The sequence below is a fragment of the Anser cygnoides genome, chromosome 3 (genome assembly GCF_040182565.1).
Source record: "Anser cygnoides isolate HZ-2024a breed goose chromosome 3, Taihu_goose_T2T_genome, whole genome shotgun sequence".
Classification (NCBI taxonomy): domain Eukaryota; kingdom Metazoa; phylum Chordata; class Aves; order Anseriformes; family Anatidae; genus Anser; species Anser cygnoides.
In genome coordinates, this window is record NC_089875.1 from 42453954 (window position 1) to 42467240 (window position 13287).

Genomic DNA, 13287 nt, shown 5'->3' on the forward strand with positions numbered 1-13287 from the left:
CACGCGGGGCCTTTCTCCCTGGCGCTGCTGACAGACATCCCGTCGGCTGCCAGCCGGGACCTGGTCATGGCTGTCTGTGCTGCTGGCAAGCTAGGCAATCAAGGTGCTGCTGCTCCCCGGGCACTGCTTTGTGTTCTTCCAGGTGGTGGTGGCAAGGAGGAGCTCTGGTGGGACAGCCTGACATCTCCTGCACTGTCCCTTCTGCCAGGAAGGGCTGAGCACTTTTCCATTCTTGACTCCATTTGGCTGCTCAGTCTCTGTACATCCCGGCCTATCTGTGCACAAACCAGCTGCCTTGCCCCCTGCTCAGCCCCTGAATGCTCATCCCCTGAATGCTCATCAGGACCTGCAGGGGTCTGAGGGCATTTTGCATGGTGTTAGCTGCGGGCATTTTGCAGGGACTTCTCTGGGAGCCTGGGGATGAGAGCTCAGGTCCTCCTCCCCCGAGCAAGCTCCTGACTTTGCAGTGGGTTTCCAGAGAGGGGGCACTGCATAGGCCCCCACGTACCTCGGAGCTCCCATACAGCACAGGAAAAACCTTTTACAGGAAAGCTACTAATAGCAGAGGTAAGCTCTTACTCACATTTTCCACTTGTGTTATGGACTCTGGAGAATCAACTTGTTTCGGCCAGATTCCCAAAATGCTTTTTGGTGTTTATCCAAAACAAGACTGCATTGAGTTTTCCTACCCCTAAACTGGCTAACGTTATGAAAGGAATGACCTCAGTTGCACAGATGCTCCTTCACCTAGTCCTGTGAATAGAGAGGGGCTAGGACACAACCCCGGGCCAACTCCCCTCTTCTCCCCCAAAAGGAGCCGTTTGAGGACGTTGGATCTCAGTCCAGATCTGACTTTCACAGCTGACTCCAGAGAGTAAAATCCCGATGCAGAAAGGTTAGGGCAGTTCAGATGTGTGGCTGTACGTAAATGCTGAGCTTCTGGCTGGTGGTCTTCATAACACCATTCAGTCTGGAGTATTTGGGAAACAAAGATCAATCCCATACGGGTGATCTGTCACTGGCATGTTTTAATGTTGACTTGAGGCTTGGCTCTTTCATTCTGCTTGCTTTCTCACTTTCCAAGGCATGTGTGTTGCTCTTCTAGCCATCTCCTTATGGTCACGAGATGTGGGGTCACACATTGTCTTACCTGAGGTTTTCACAGCTGTTGCTCCTCGAAATGGCTGCAGGGGATGCTGAGTTGGGTGGGATGACCTGTTGTTCTTGGATTTATTTCCTGAGAGTATCTCTGTCCAGAAAGACCTTAAGGCAGGTATCGTTCAGATGCTTCTAGATCACCATAGTCTTGTCAAACTCAAATGTTAGGACTCCTTGTGAATATGGGGTTTGTGAGCTGTTTAACCACAGCTTTTATTCCCTTTTTGGTGAAAAACGAAATTATTTAATTCAAGCTTCTTCTTCTTCCTTCTCTTTTTTTTTTTTTCTTTTTTTTTTTTTTTTCACTCCATTTTAACATGGACAGGCTGTGTCTATGTTAGCAGTTGGTGTGGTGCAGTGGGAACAGATCTCTAGAGGCAGATGTCTGGTGCTGAGGATTTGCTGTGTCCGGGGATTTGCATCAGGTACCTCTGTCCTGGTTCCCAAGGACTGGATGTTCATTAGTGGCTGGAGTGCAGGAGGTGCACCCCTGGAGCCCACCTTCTGCTTTCGTTTTGTTCAAGAGGAATCCAGCTAAAAAAAAAAACACACACTCCCCAATGGCAATCGAAACATGGCAAGTGCACACAGCTGGGAGATTTGCTTCATGAGCTCACTCCTGATGCAAACAAAACCAGGCACACAGCAAGACCTGTCAAGAACCGAGGTCAAGAGACCAAGCCCAGAGACATCGCTTTGCCCTGAGCTCCCCCATGGTTCACAGATCAGTTACGGGGATAGCGAGGCAGCTGTTTGGCTTGGCTGAGCAGCTCTCTTACCCTGCCTTGGACATAACTGCTGATCTATTCTTCAGCCCGCTTGCACTTCCTCAGCCTTCCCCTTTTCTGTACCCTTACTAAGCACATACATATATGTATTAAGTGTATGTGTGTGTGCGTAGGCAGTTGTGTCTGCTGCAGGGATTTCCTCCCAAACAATACCTGTTGTGCTAGCCGCAGCGGTTCTCTTGGTTCCCATGCTCGGAGCAGTTTGAGTTTCCTGCTGGCTCAGCAGCGAGACGTTCAGTGCTTTTTATACTTATTCTTCTTCGGGAGCCAAACGGAGGAGTGCAGTTTGCCTATGAATAGCGAGCTGACTGGGCAGGCGGCAGGAAGCTCGCATACTAAACCGTGTGAACTTGGCAGGGGGGAGGAAGGGGTGCCGGGGCCGCTGGCTGGGCTTGGCGAGGCGTTTGCTGCAGCCCTGCCTTGCACGCTGCTCATCGGCACGTGGTGTGCTGGTCCTGCTCCACGGGGATGGAAAGCGTGGAGAGGGGAAAGGAGCGGGAGGTAGAATGGCAGAAGACACATGGGGAGGGGTTGGAGAGCAGAAACGAGTGAGGAGGATGGATTATTCATTTATTTATTTATTAATTTATTTTGCATGAAACCATGCACATGGGCTCCCTGCATGGAGCATGGCCACCGCACCTCGTGCTGCAGTGCCGGGCTCGTGGGCTGCCCACCCGGCCCTGCTGCCTTGCACGAGGCAGTGGCAGCTTTTCTGGACTTCCCAGGCAAAATCAAAAGCACAGAAAGAAAAACACCCCCGTGCCTTCCTCCCTGCACTGCCCCCTCTGCTCCTTTCTGTCGGCTGTCAGCAAAAATCAGCAACCGAGCGTGTTCCTGTTCTCATGGCGTCGTGGCACGGCCGTGGAAGAGGGGCGCGATGAGCGGCAGTGTGACGTGCCATCGCCTGGGGTCGGCGGTGGGCAAAGCTGTCTGTGGAGCCGGGAGAGGGGAAATTTGGCAGGTGCCACATGGGGGGAGCTGGGGCGCCCCGAAGGGACTGTGGGGCAGGCAAGAGGACCTGTTTTGGCAGGAGGGACCTTGTGGGGGGTGCACGGCTGAGCCCAGGCTGCCTCTTGGTCCCAGCAGGGCTCTGCCCCCTCGCTGCTCTGCCGGGGCCACCACCGCGCTCACCCAGGCCTTCTCGTCAACTGCAAAGGCAGTCCCGAATCCGGGGGGTTTCCAGCAAGTCACCCATTGTCTGTTCATCTCCGCTCCTGGCTCAGCACAATTTCAGATTAAACGGCATGTGATCGACAACTTCGGTGCCTCTCTCTGTTTTTGAGGCTGCCCAGTGCTTCGTGTTGTAAGACCAAATGTTTACCTGCCTACAAGGCCTGCAGACCTCAGCAGCTCACCGCTCCGCTGACATGTTCTGTGCTGGGTATCGGTCTCGGTCTGAATGCGTTTGGGAAGCTTCAGCAAAAGTGTTTTTGCTTGCTTACAAGAAAGAGATGAGAGAAACATTTTTTTTTCTTCATATTCAAACATGTTCTTAAAACGATCAGTTGAGAAGCCCTAGCACTTTCTGCCTTTGGAGCAGAGACTTGAGATTTGGCAGATATCAGGAATGTGCCTTTGGTTGTTCTTCACGGGGGAAAAAAAACCTTGAGCTAAGAAACCTTAGGAAAAAACCCAACAGCCTCAGATCTCAGGCACTCAACAGAAACTTCTTAGAGGTAGGAGCTGGATTCTCTGAAGGCACTTTTGTTCAGTGGAGACTTGTTCAAGTCTGGCGGCTAAATCGCTGACTCGCGCGCAGTAGGCGTGCTGCAGCCCCGCGCCGCGGGTGAGGAGCGGCTGCTCTTTGAGATGAAAGGTTTCTGCGGGACAGGGGCGCTGCCCTGCTGGGGACCAGAGCCTGGAGATGCTCTCGGGTGCTGCCTGTGCAATGCAGGGGAGGGCCGGTTGAGTACGGGGAGGGCCGAGGTGCAGCGCGAGCCAGGGCAGGGGACAGGCGGCAGGTGTGGAGCTGGACGTGGGAGCTGGGCTGAGGCAGAAGGCAGGCTGGAGGGGCGAGGAGGAGCAGGAGGAGGCAGGTCTGGGGGTATCTCGCCCCACCAGGCTGTACCTCCTGCAGAGCATCGGATGCGGCAGACCCAGGGATTTCTGCCGCGTGGCAGCCCTCTGTTGTCAGCAAAAGCACGGGGAGCCCACCGGCAAGGGCTGCGACCATCCTGCCTGCTCCCTCAGCGCGGGCTGATGGTCTGCTAGCACTCCCGGTTACTCTGCTCCGGAGGCAGGACCCCAGCAGCGCTTGGTGATGCCGACTGCATCGCTCTCTGCTCCGCATCCCTGGGCTGGAGCACGACCAGAGCAGCCCTCGGATAAATCACCTGCCAAGCTCGAGCAAGCCCCCGTCAGGCACGTGCAGAGTGAAGGTGTGTGAAGCGAGTACCTTGGGCACAGGTGGGGAAACTTCCGACGATCGCAAAGGCAGATCCCCCTTCCCTGGCTAAGTACCAGTGCCGGTCTCTGAAGACCGAGGCACTTAATCTCTCTGTTTGAACAGAGCAAGCTAACATATATCTTGCTAATCTCATTCTGGGAGACAGTTGAATTATTTTAACTAAAAATTACCAAAAGAGCCTGCCTGAGGCAGACTTCCAGCACAGAGTATTTCAGCTCGAGCAACTGAGCTTTGGCAAAGCTGTGAGTAACGGAAAGCAGTCATTAATAGGATGCGTTAACCAATTTTAACTGCAGGCAGCGCTCACGGGGCAAAATGACAAACTTTGGCACTGTGGATGGCTCCAGAAGGAAAGATGTACTTGTCCTCGTGACATCTCACCACTACCCCTTTGGGTAGCTGTGTGGTGCGGGCAAACGATGGTAAAACATGAAGAGAAACACATGGGATTTGTCTTTCCCTCACATTCGTGGGAAAAGGAGAGGGAAAAACTTCAAACACGTGTCCTAAGCTATTGGTGGGAGCTTGGCCGTGTCTAGCTGCATGCACGTGTGTTACACGTAGCACAAATAACAAACCCAGCTGTGCCTTGTGCACTTCCAGCGTAACATCCACAATCCTGCCGGTGTCAAAATCGGCCAGCGGGGAGGAAGCTGGGGCTGGAGGCACAACGTGTGGAGGCCTCAGGCTTAACGTGCTGATCAGCGCCGTCCTTCTCCATAGAGAGCAGGCATGGAGCATCCGAGGGGCTTCTTCCAGAAGACCAGCCCCTGAGCGGTGGTCGATCTCGAAGGACCACCTCTCGCCACCCACTGCTGACCCCTGGTAAGCCCGTCTCATGGACAGAGCCCACCTCATGGACAGAGCCCACCTCTGCTCATGAGGGCACCCAGGTATTTGCAATGCAGCAGGGGAGCAGGACCAGACCCTTGTCCGTGGAAGGAGGAGGTGCAGGGGGTGGCGGTGCTGGTGCAGCACAGTGTGTTGCTCTGCTCCGAGCCCTCGTCACTGTCACCACGAGCGGCCCAGGGGATGCAGCCCCCTCACCCCACAGCCTCTGCACCCAGAAGGGGCTGGGTTTGGGGTTCAGAGGGTGACGGGGCTGGCAGCACTCGCTGCCCCTCCGCGTTTTTCTGCAGGAAGAAGTGTTTTCCTTTCTCTCTACGCTTCATGGGGAGCTGTGTAAACAGCACTCGCCCCTGAATGTTGATACCTTCAAATGATTGTATCAGCCTCTTAGGGATTTATTCACCCAAACTGCAATATTTTGTTATTTAATCTTTCCTTTAGTGATTCAGTTGTTGTTCTGTACTGAACACCACCCAGTTTGCCAATATCTCTTTGGCATGCGAGTGCCTGCAGAGGGAGGAACCATCTTCCTTCTGCTCTTTTGTATGATGCTCTTCACATCTCTGCAAGTCAAAATCAGGCCATCTTATTTTATAAACCAGCATCTAATTCGCTGCCTACTCTTATCCCTGTGCTAGGCCCTTTTCAGCAGCTGCTGCAGGTTATTTGTCCAAATGTGTTTCCTTGCATTGCCCACATTCCGGGCAGGAGCTTTTAGATGCTGTTTTCCTTCCCAATCTCCTATCTCAGAAAGATTGTTTATGAGACTGAAATCATAACAAGAAACCAAAGCTCAGGCACTCTTCCCTTCCTCGTTACTAAATCCAAAATGATCCTTTCGGAAAAAGAAATGCTTTGCAGGTTGTTATTTCTGCAGCCTGGGAAAGGATTTCTTCTCATTTACAGCCCCACTGGGTACTCATGGCGCTGTGCACTCGACAGGCTGATGGGTGCTGTGGCTGTGAGCAAGGGACGGGGCTTGGAAATGGAGAGCAAGGCTCTGCCCAGCCCTCTGCTGTCCTGGGCACTGATGTGCTCTGCCTCAGCTCAGGCAGGGGTTTTAAGAGCTGAGCGTTTGGATGGGTGAAAGCTTTGGAATGACATATGCACTTTGTGTGTGCAGGTGATGCTTCATCTTTATATTCCAAGTGCATTAGGACATGAAAGAAGCCAATTTCAAGGTAGTCTGCAAGTGACACACAAGCCCAGGCTGCAAAACACATGCTGCTTGAAGAGCATTCACTAAGATGTCCATGCAGATTTTATTTTCCTTAAGAAGCCTTTTGAGCTACTTCTTTCCTGCAGGCAACAGAGGTGAAAATCCACTGGGTTTTGGACCTAACCTCCCAGCCAGGAGAAGGCAGAGGCAAAGGGGGTTCTGCAGGCAGTTCCCAGTACCATTGCCTTAAGCAGGGAACTGGAAGCTGCTCCAAAGCTGTGGGAGCCAACCCGGTTTGCCTGTGGCTGTCATGTTAATTTTTCTCCTTTTGAGGTCTGAATCCTTTAAATCTTTGTTTTATAGGGGTGAATAAAAACTGACTACAGCCTATGGAGAGACCTGGAAGCCATTTGGTGCAGAAAGATCACAGAAATCTGAGAATGAATGCAAGCTTTTAAACTGAAAATAATGTGTACATTTAAAGAGCAGAACATGCACATACATTCACAATGGCTGCTATCAAGACCTCTGGCAGTTTCTCTGAGTATTAAAGTCCTGGTCCTGGAGATTTCTGCTGCCCCTCAGGCTTCTGTCCCTTTCTGTGTTGTTACTTGCAGTGTTTAAGCCCCATTAAGTTTAAGTGCATACATTTTCTTTGGCTATTCAGCCCTAGCCACTTTGGGGAGAAATTGGCCAGAATCCCTGAACCTAAAATAATCAAATGTCTGTTTTTCCATTGAAAAGGATCCCATTTATCTGGCAAGCAGTGCAAAATGGAATAGGTAACTCAGTGCAAACATTCTCCGAGAAACCTGTTGTTGCAAAACGAGGCAAGTGGCTTGCACATAAGCAGATAAGGTACCTTTACCAATGCCCAGGTTGTTGCACTGTGTGTCAGTGTATGTGGTTTCATAATACATGTGACTTTTATTATCAATCTCTTGGTTTCTACCACTCTCTTTAGAAATACAGCAGCCATGAGCTGTAGCCCAAGGAGCACAGCCTTTCAGACACTCCTTTTGCGAGTATCTGTCATGCTCCCAGAGAGGATGTCTTTGTTTCAGGATTGTTCTGGGCATGAGAATTAAAAATCAAAACGGAGATGGTGGCCAGCATGAAGAACCAGCCAAAGTTATTTTAATGAATTTCTTTCCATACCTGCCAATCCGCCCTCCCCTGCAGGAAAAACAACGCTCGAATGAATAAAGCATATGGCATGGAAGATAGAGTGCCGATGCCAAGTTTGTCTTTGCCGTAGCAGAACTGGCTGTAAGATGCTGAATCTGCAGATCTTCCCCTGGAACATGCTCTTGGAGAGAAAAGGGGAGGCACTTTCCCACTGTCGCTTTAGCCTGGCTCCTGCGGTCTCACTGTTCAAGTCCTCACGGTGCAGGACAGCGCGGGGCAGACGCAGCACTGCCTTCCAGTTGGTGGATATCAGCAGGCAGCAGCAGCAAAGAAAGCCCATCAGTGAAGTGGGCTAAGTATTTGAGAGGGACCTGAAAACCACCTGTGTGCAGGTCCCTGACTGCCCATGATGGCTGCTGTGCCGGCCGACAGGCGTGCCTGCTGCTGTGGGGTTTGACACCCTGCTCCTGGACGTGGTTCCTTATCCCGTTGGGTCCATGTCTCTGGCAATATTGGAGGACCACTGTACTGCAGCTGCCAAGAAGTGAGGTGTTCAGCGTAAGTCCCTCCATCTGCACTTGTCCTCCAGTCAGCCACCTCCACAGGTTGCTTCCCGATCCTAAAGTAGGTGTGGTGGGCTGTGAGAGATGCCCTTCTCCCTCCACGATAAAACCCTGGATGCTGGCTCTGTCTGTGGCCAGCCCTCACAGGTCAGTCTATCCGTGCACAGCGTGGCCAGCTCAGCCCTGCCAGGTGAGGCTCCTGGGGGACACATCGGTGGTGGGTCCTGAGGTGGTGCAGCTACGTGGGACCTCGCCACCACCTGCTCAGCTCTGCTCTGAAGGACGTAAGATGTCGGAGGGACCTTAGTTTTGGTGCCCCACAGAGGAATGCCTTGCCAGGCTTAGGTGACAGCTGACGAGGAGGTTTGAGTGTCTAAATTTAGAAGTTAGGCAGCCAAGGCCTTTATTGGGCCTATCTCTGCTGGGACTGAAGCTGAGCAGATTTATATAGAAGGAACGGATTCCTAGCTAAGTTACTTTAATCTTCCAGACAGCTATGGAAATGTTTGTGTTGTGTACTCTACGAGACATGTTTCTTCTACAGACCTGAGAGAGGAGGCCACCACGCTGCTTGGACGCTTGCCATGGGGGGACACCATGGGTTAGGAAAGGGGTTCTGCCCCCACAGGACCTTCTGCAGCACTTTGGCCTGGCGATGAAGTCCCCGTGTGTGAGGAAAGCCTCTTGCTGTGGGTAAGCGAGGTCTCTGTTTCCAGAAGTTAGAAGATACCCGGCAGGGTGACGAAATTAATGGCCTGGGGAGTCCCTTTGTTTAAATGAACACTGGGAGAGACGGGGGGAGGCGGCTTGGCGTTTCACATGGTTAATGTTCCCAGCCCTCTTCTTCATCCTCTCATGGCAACCTGTGTACTTTGCAATGCAAAGGCAAATGAATCTCTGCTCTGCAGAAATGTAAATGTTTTGATAAAACCATTCTTAACAAGTTTGATTCGTTTAATCAGCTTGATTAACTGCAGAGCTTTATGGTCTTTAATCAGGAAGGATTTACTATAAATTACCATTTCTTGCAGTTTTGTGAAGAACACGGTGGTGGACGAGAGCCTTCCCAGCATGGAAGGCACTTTCCAACTTCAGCACCCAGCCCTGCCCCTGCAGCTCCACGTGTTTCAGGTCCCTGCAGACCTGTGGGGCAGGTGCTGGGCTAGGGGTGGAATGGAAATGCAGCTGCAAGCTCCTCAAGAGACCCTCTTTCTTGCATCTGCATCTCCTCGGTGATTAATCTCATCTTCCATTAAAGGTGCAGCATGCCTCTTCCAGCCAGGCCCACGAGAAAGGAAGCACAATCGTACACAACAGCCCTCTCCTCATCATGTTTCACGAACAACCTTGACCTGCACTGGATTTTCAAGGGCTGGCTACACATAATTCCCAGGTTTACCAGTAGAAAGAGAAGAAAAAAAAATTGATCGGAAGATCTTAGTTGGGTACACGTCACAACTGGTTTTTCCTCTCTCCCGTTCAGCATGGCAGACTGACAGGCTGCAAAATAGGTCCAGCTGGAAAGAAGATAATTTTGTTCTGCTCTGCCCAGCCTCATTTTTCAGCGCTGAATGTCCAGTTGTATACCTGTATGAAACCTCTGAGGCCCTGGAGGCTCCACACAACGATGATTTATTCATTTTTAATAGGCAAACTTTTGTCCATATTACATTTCTCCGTGCCTTTTAGTCACTATCGCAGACTAAAGCAACCAAGGGGAGATTTAAAACAACCGAACTCTCCCCTCACATTTAGATTCTGCCCAAAGCACCGGAGCAGCTGGAGCGTTTACAAAGTCTCCGCACCAGCAGGTTTGCTCTTCGCTCCGCGAGCGCTCTTCCCTCGTTGCACTGCCATGCAGCAGGGCCGCTCCGCAGCAGGTCTCAGGGGGGCTGTGATCAAAACGCACAGGCTGAGCAGTGTGGTTTTGCAGCTCTCTTCAGACAGCCTTGTGCTTTTTACTCCCACCCAACTCTAAAGTGGAATTGCCTACGAGGAAATTGTGTATTTCATAAGAAAGGAATGTTTTTCATCCTTTCCCCGCAATTCTGTGGCCAAGCCTCACTTATAGCCCGTTAGACTTTGCACCCCCATGACCTGAATGCTCATTTCTAAAGGATTCCTGTTGTCCGGTTTCCCTTGGATCCTGTGCTCGGCTAGCTGGCTGACTTCCTGCACCTTGGCTTCTTGGAGAGCACGTCAGGTAGCTCTGCAGGCCCTCCGGTGCAGAAGCAGAGGATGCGCAAATACCCTTTGTTCAGTGTCCTGTTACCACAGGCAGCTCCCCACGGGCAGGATCCTGGGGCAGACCAGGTCAGGGCGGGGTGAGCTTGGAACAGGCGTGTGAGCTCCCTCACTCGTGCTATGGGCTCTGTGGCGGTGCAGGAAAACGAGCAGGACACGTGCCTGGCTGTGCGGGCACCCGCGCCTCTGCGGCCCAGAGTCCTTCCGCACGCACCGCTTCACAGGCCAGGGTGGTGCATGAGGAGAAACCCTGCTCCTCTTTCACCTTCGACATTTCCACACGGTACGAAAAACCCTTGGCCGTTCGCCAGAAGTTAGGATTTGATGACTTTTTTCTATTTTTCCTTGTTTCTTTTTTTTTTTTTTCCCCCACACAGACTAAACATTCACATGTCATATCCTGTCCGAGCAGTTGTTTCAATAGCTGCCCTGCCTGCGGGTTTCAGTGGCTGATCCTCTGCAACCATGACTATATTTAATGAAAGATTATGTCTCCGTAAGGCCAAAATGTTTGTTATCCAGCTTTGGCTTCTGAAAGAAACCCTGCAAATGTTTCTGAATCAGATGTGTGTGAAATGCTGTGCAATTTCTCTAATACCAAGGTGGAAAATCTGTTCTTTCCCTATTAATAGATTAAAAATCAAAACCGAGGTGAGGGGTTAAAGCCAAATGGTTTCATACACTATGAATTCATCAGAGTTTCACATTCCCAGCAAGGGGAATGTTTGAAAGCAGAAGAAATGAATAGGAATAAATAAAAAAATGAAACCAAATAAATATATCTATTTAAAAACTAGGATTGGGTTTTCTTTTCATCTCCTCATGGGAGTTGCTTGCATTTCAGAGCTGTGCACTCGGACCCCCCCGGAGGGCTCTGGCAGGAGCAGGCAGGGCCACCAGAGAGCCAAGTGGCCCTTCACGGAGGCAGAGGCTCAGAGTTGTCCTTCGAAACAGTTTCAGCTTATGCTGCAGGCACTGCTGCATGTGCTTGGGGTTGGGGAGGCCACAGCTCACTGTGCAGTCAGAGGAAACGGCGAGAAGCTCAGCTGGGGTTCAGGATGCAGCACAGTTCAGGCGGCTTTGAAAAAGAAAGTCTTACAGCTGGTTGCTGGATCCAAGGAGGACTCGGTAACACGCTGCTGGTGACCTCCTGGGAAAAGCCACAGATAACTGACGGCTGTTAAATCCCTCTTTCATCATGCCGTGTGAACAGCACATGGTGGCGGGATCTGCACTGGAGACTGTTGCATCACAACTCATGGTTTCAGCAGAGCTTTGCAGAAAAAAATGAAAGTAAACTGTGTTATTTTCAGCCTGAGCAGTGAGCAAATTCTCAGTATCTAAATGAGAGCCCTTAGAGTAAGCTCCAGGTGTTGCAGGAAGTGGTGGAGGCGACTCAGTAAATGTCACACTTCCCTCTAGCTCGGTTCTGAAGTGGTGTCCAAAAATAACATTTCATGGGCATCTGGCTGCTTGAGATGGCCCTGCTGTTTTCATGACACTCACAACTAGCCCTGCCTGGCACCTTCCTGATTTTACATCACTGTCCCTGTCACGAGTGTCTGCCTTTATCTTCCTGTCTTTGTGCTTTCCTATAAAGCCAAATACATGGCAAGTCCTGTAGGTCTCCAAAAACAAAGCATTAATCCCTTTCATCCTCATTCCATTGCTTTGATGCATGTTCTTAAATATTTATGCCCTGTGACTGACCAATATTTCCTACCCTGTTTCAGTCCAACACGTTTTTCTCTGCAGCTGCCCTATTCCAGCGTGCCTGAGGGCACTAACCAGACACCAGGTCTGTGCAGCTGGAGAGTGGTGTGATGGAAAGGAGAAACCTTTTATGTCTGGAGGTGTGGACTGTCCCAGGAGGTCCCAGGACAGCTTAGGAAACCAGGTGGCACATGAATGGGGACGCAGCTGGGGAAGCATCAGGTGTCGTGCGTGGGTGCTGCAGGCTGAGCGTGCCAGGCAGGTAGAGGCATCAGGATCTTTGCTGTTCTATATGGACAGGTCCCATAAACTTCTGCAACTGTTGCTTAGTCTGGATTTTATAAATTGAGACTTCCGTTTTTATCCGAGCCTCACTTGAGAATGATTTTAAGGTAGTTGCCTAACCACAGGGTATCTGCTCCTACTACTGTGACAATGCTTCAGACGAAGTACTGCTCCCTCCTTAAACCTAACCCGGGTGCTCTCCTGCCAGGAGGCATCTCAGCCTCAGCTCCACAGCCCCGAGGGTGTTATCTCCCAGCGGTGAGCTGGGTGCTGAGTCCTGGAGGGGGATATCCTGGCAGTGCCGTAGCTGCCCTGGCCGGTGGAGATGGCCGTGCCTCTCGTGCTGATGGTGAAACCACCCCGGAGCCCCTTGCCGTAGCATGAACTGTCACCTCCTGCTTTCACAATGACGAGGTTTCATATCCTTCTCGCAGCTCTTGGCTGGAGCTGCCCAGGCCGCACGCCAGCCCCTGCAGCCACCGTCTCCTCGTGGAGGATAGGGCAGCCCGTGCCACAGCATGCTCCTGCTCCTGCCTCCTGTCTTGCGTGGCAGAGGGAAGTGGTGGGGCTGGCAGCGGTGGGGCAAGCACTCTGTTTTGGGGTGCACCTCCTTGTTGTTCCCGTGTATTCTGCTTTGGACCACCCTGTGGCGTGGTCCCAGAGTACACGGGCTTCGTTCCTTGTGCAGGAGACCAGTCTGGAAGATGCTCTCCAGGAGCACCCTGACTGCTTCCCAGCACAGCCCACAGGGCCAGATGCAGTTTGTCCGAAGTAACCCCCCAGCCTGCGTGCTACATCGATGTCAGGTCCTCTGTCCCAGGTGCTTTGCCCCCACAGATCTGCTCCTATTGGGCTGCATGACTGGCTCTTGGAGATGCCACACTTGTGACCACTGCTGGAAGTGAGCAAACCTGGGCTCCCCTGGTAGTGGCCAGGGTCCGGCCTTCTGGGACAGTGCCTTGAAATGGTGCCAGGCGACACCAACACACC

General features: G+C 51.8%; 1 protein-coding gene across 10 annotated transcripts in view; it reads left to right on the forward strand.

The window, feature by feature from the left end:
* The window catches only part of TOMM20 (translocase of outer mitochondrial membrane 20), a 112501-nt gene that overhangs the window by 37701 nt on the left and 61513 nt on the right, over positions 1-13287 (forward strand). For 4 of the 10 annotated variants that reach the window (XR_010830277.1, XR_010830268.1, XR_010830270.1 and 1 more), the window contains 2 exons: positions 1-8748; positions 9087-11092. The exon at positions 1-8748 is cut by the window's left edge. The exons of 1 other annotated variant lie outside the window; for it this stretch is intronic. The gene's annotated coding sequence lies outside the window, so the exon portion shown is untranslated. Of the gene's footprint in view, positions 8749-9086; positions 11093-13287 lie in introns of those variants that run through there. 5 more of the 10 variants (XR_010830271.1, XR_010830273.1, XR_010830274.1 and 2 more) reach the window with 3 other exon arrangements.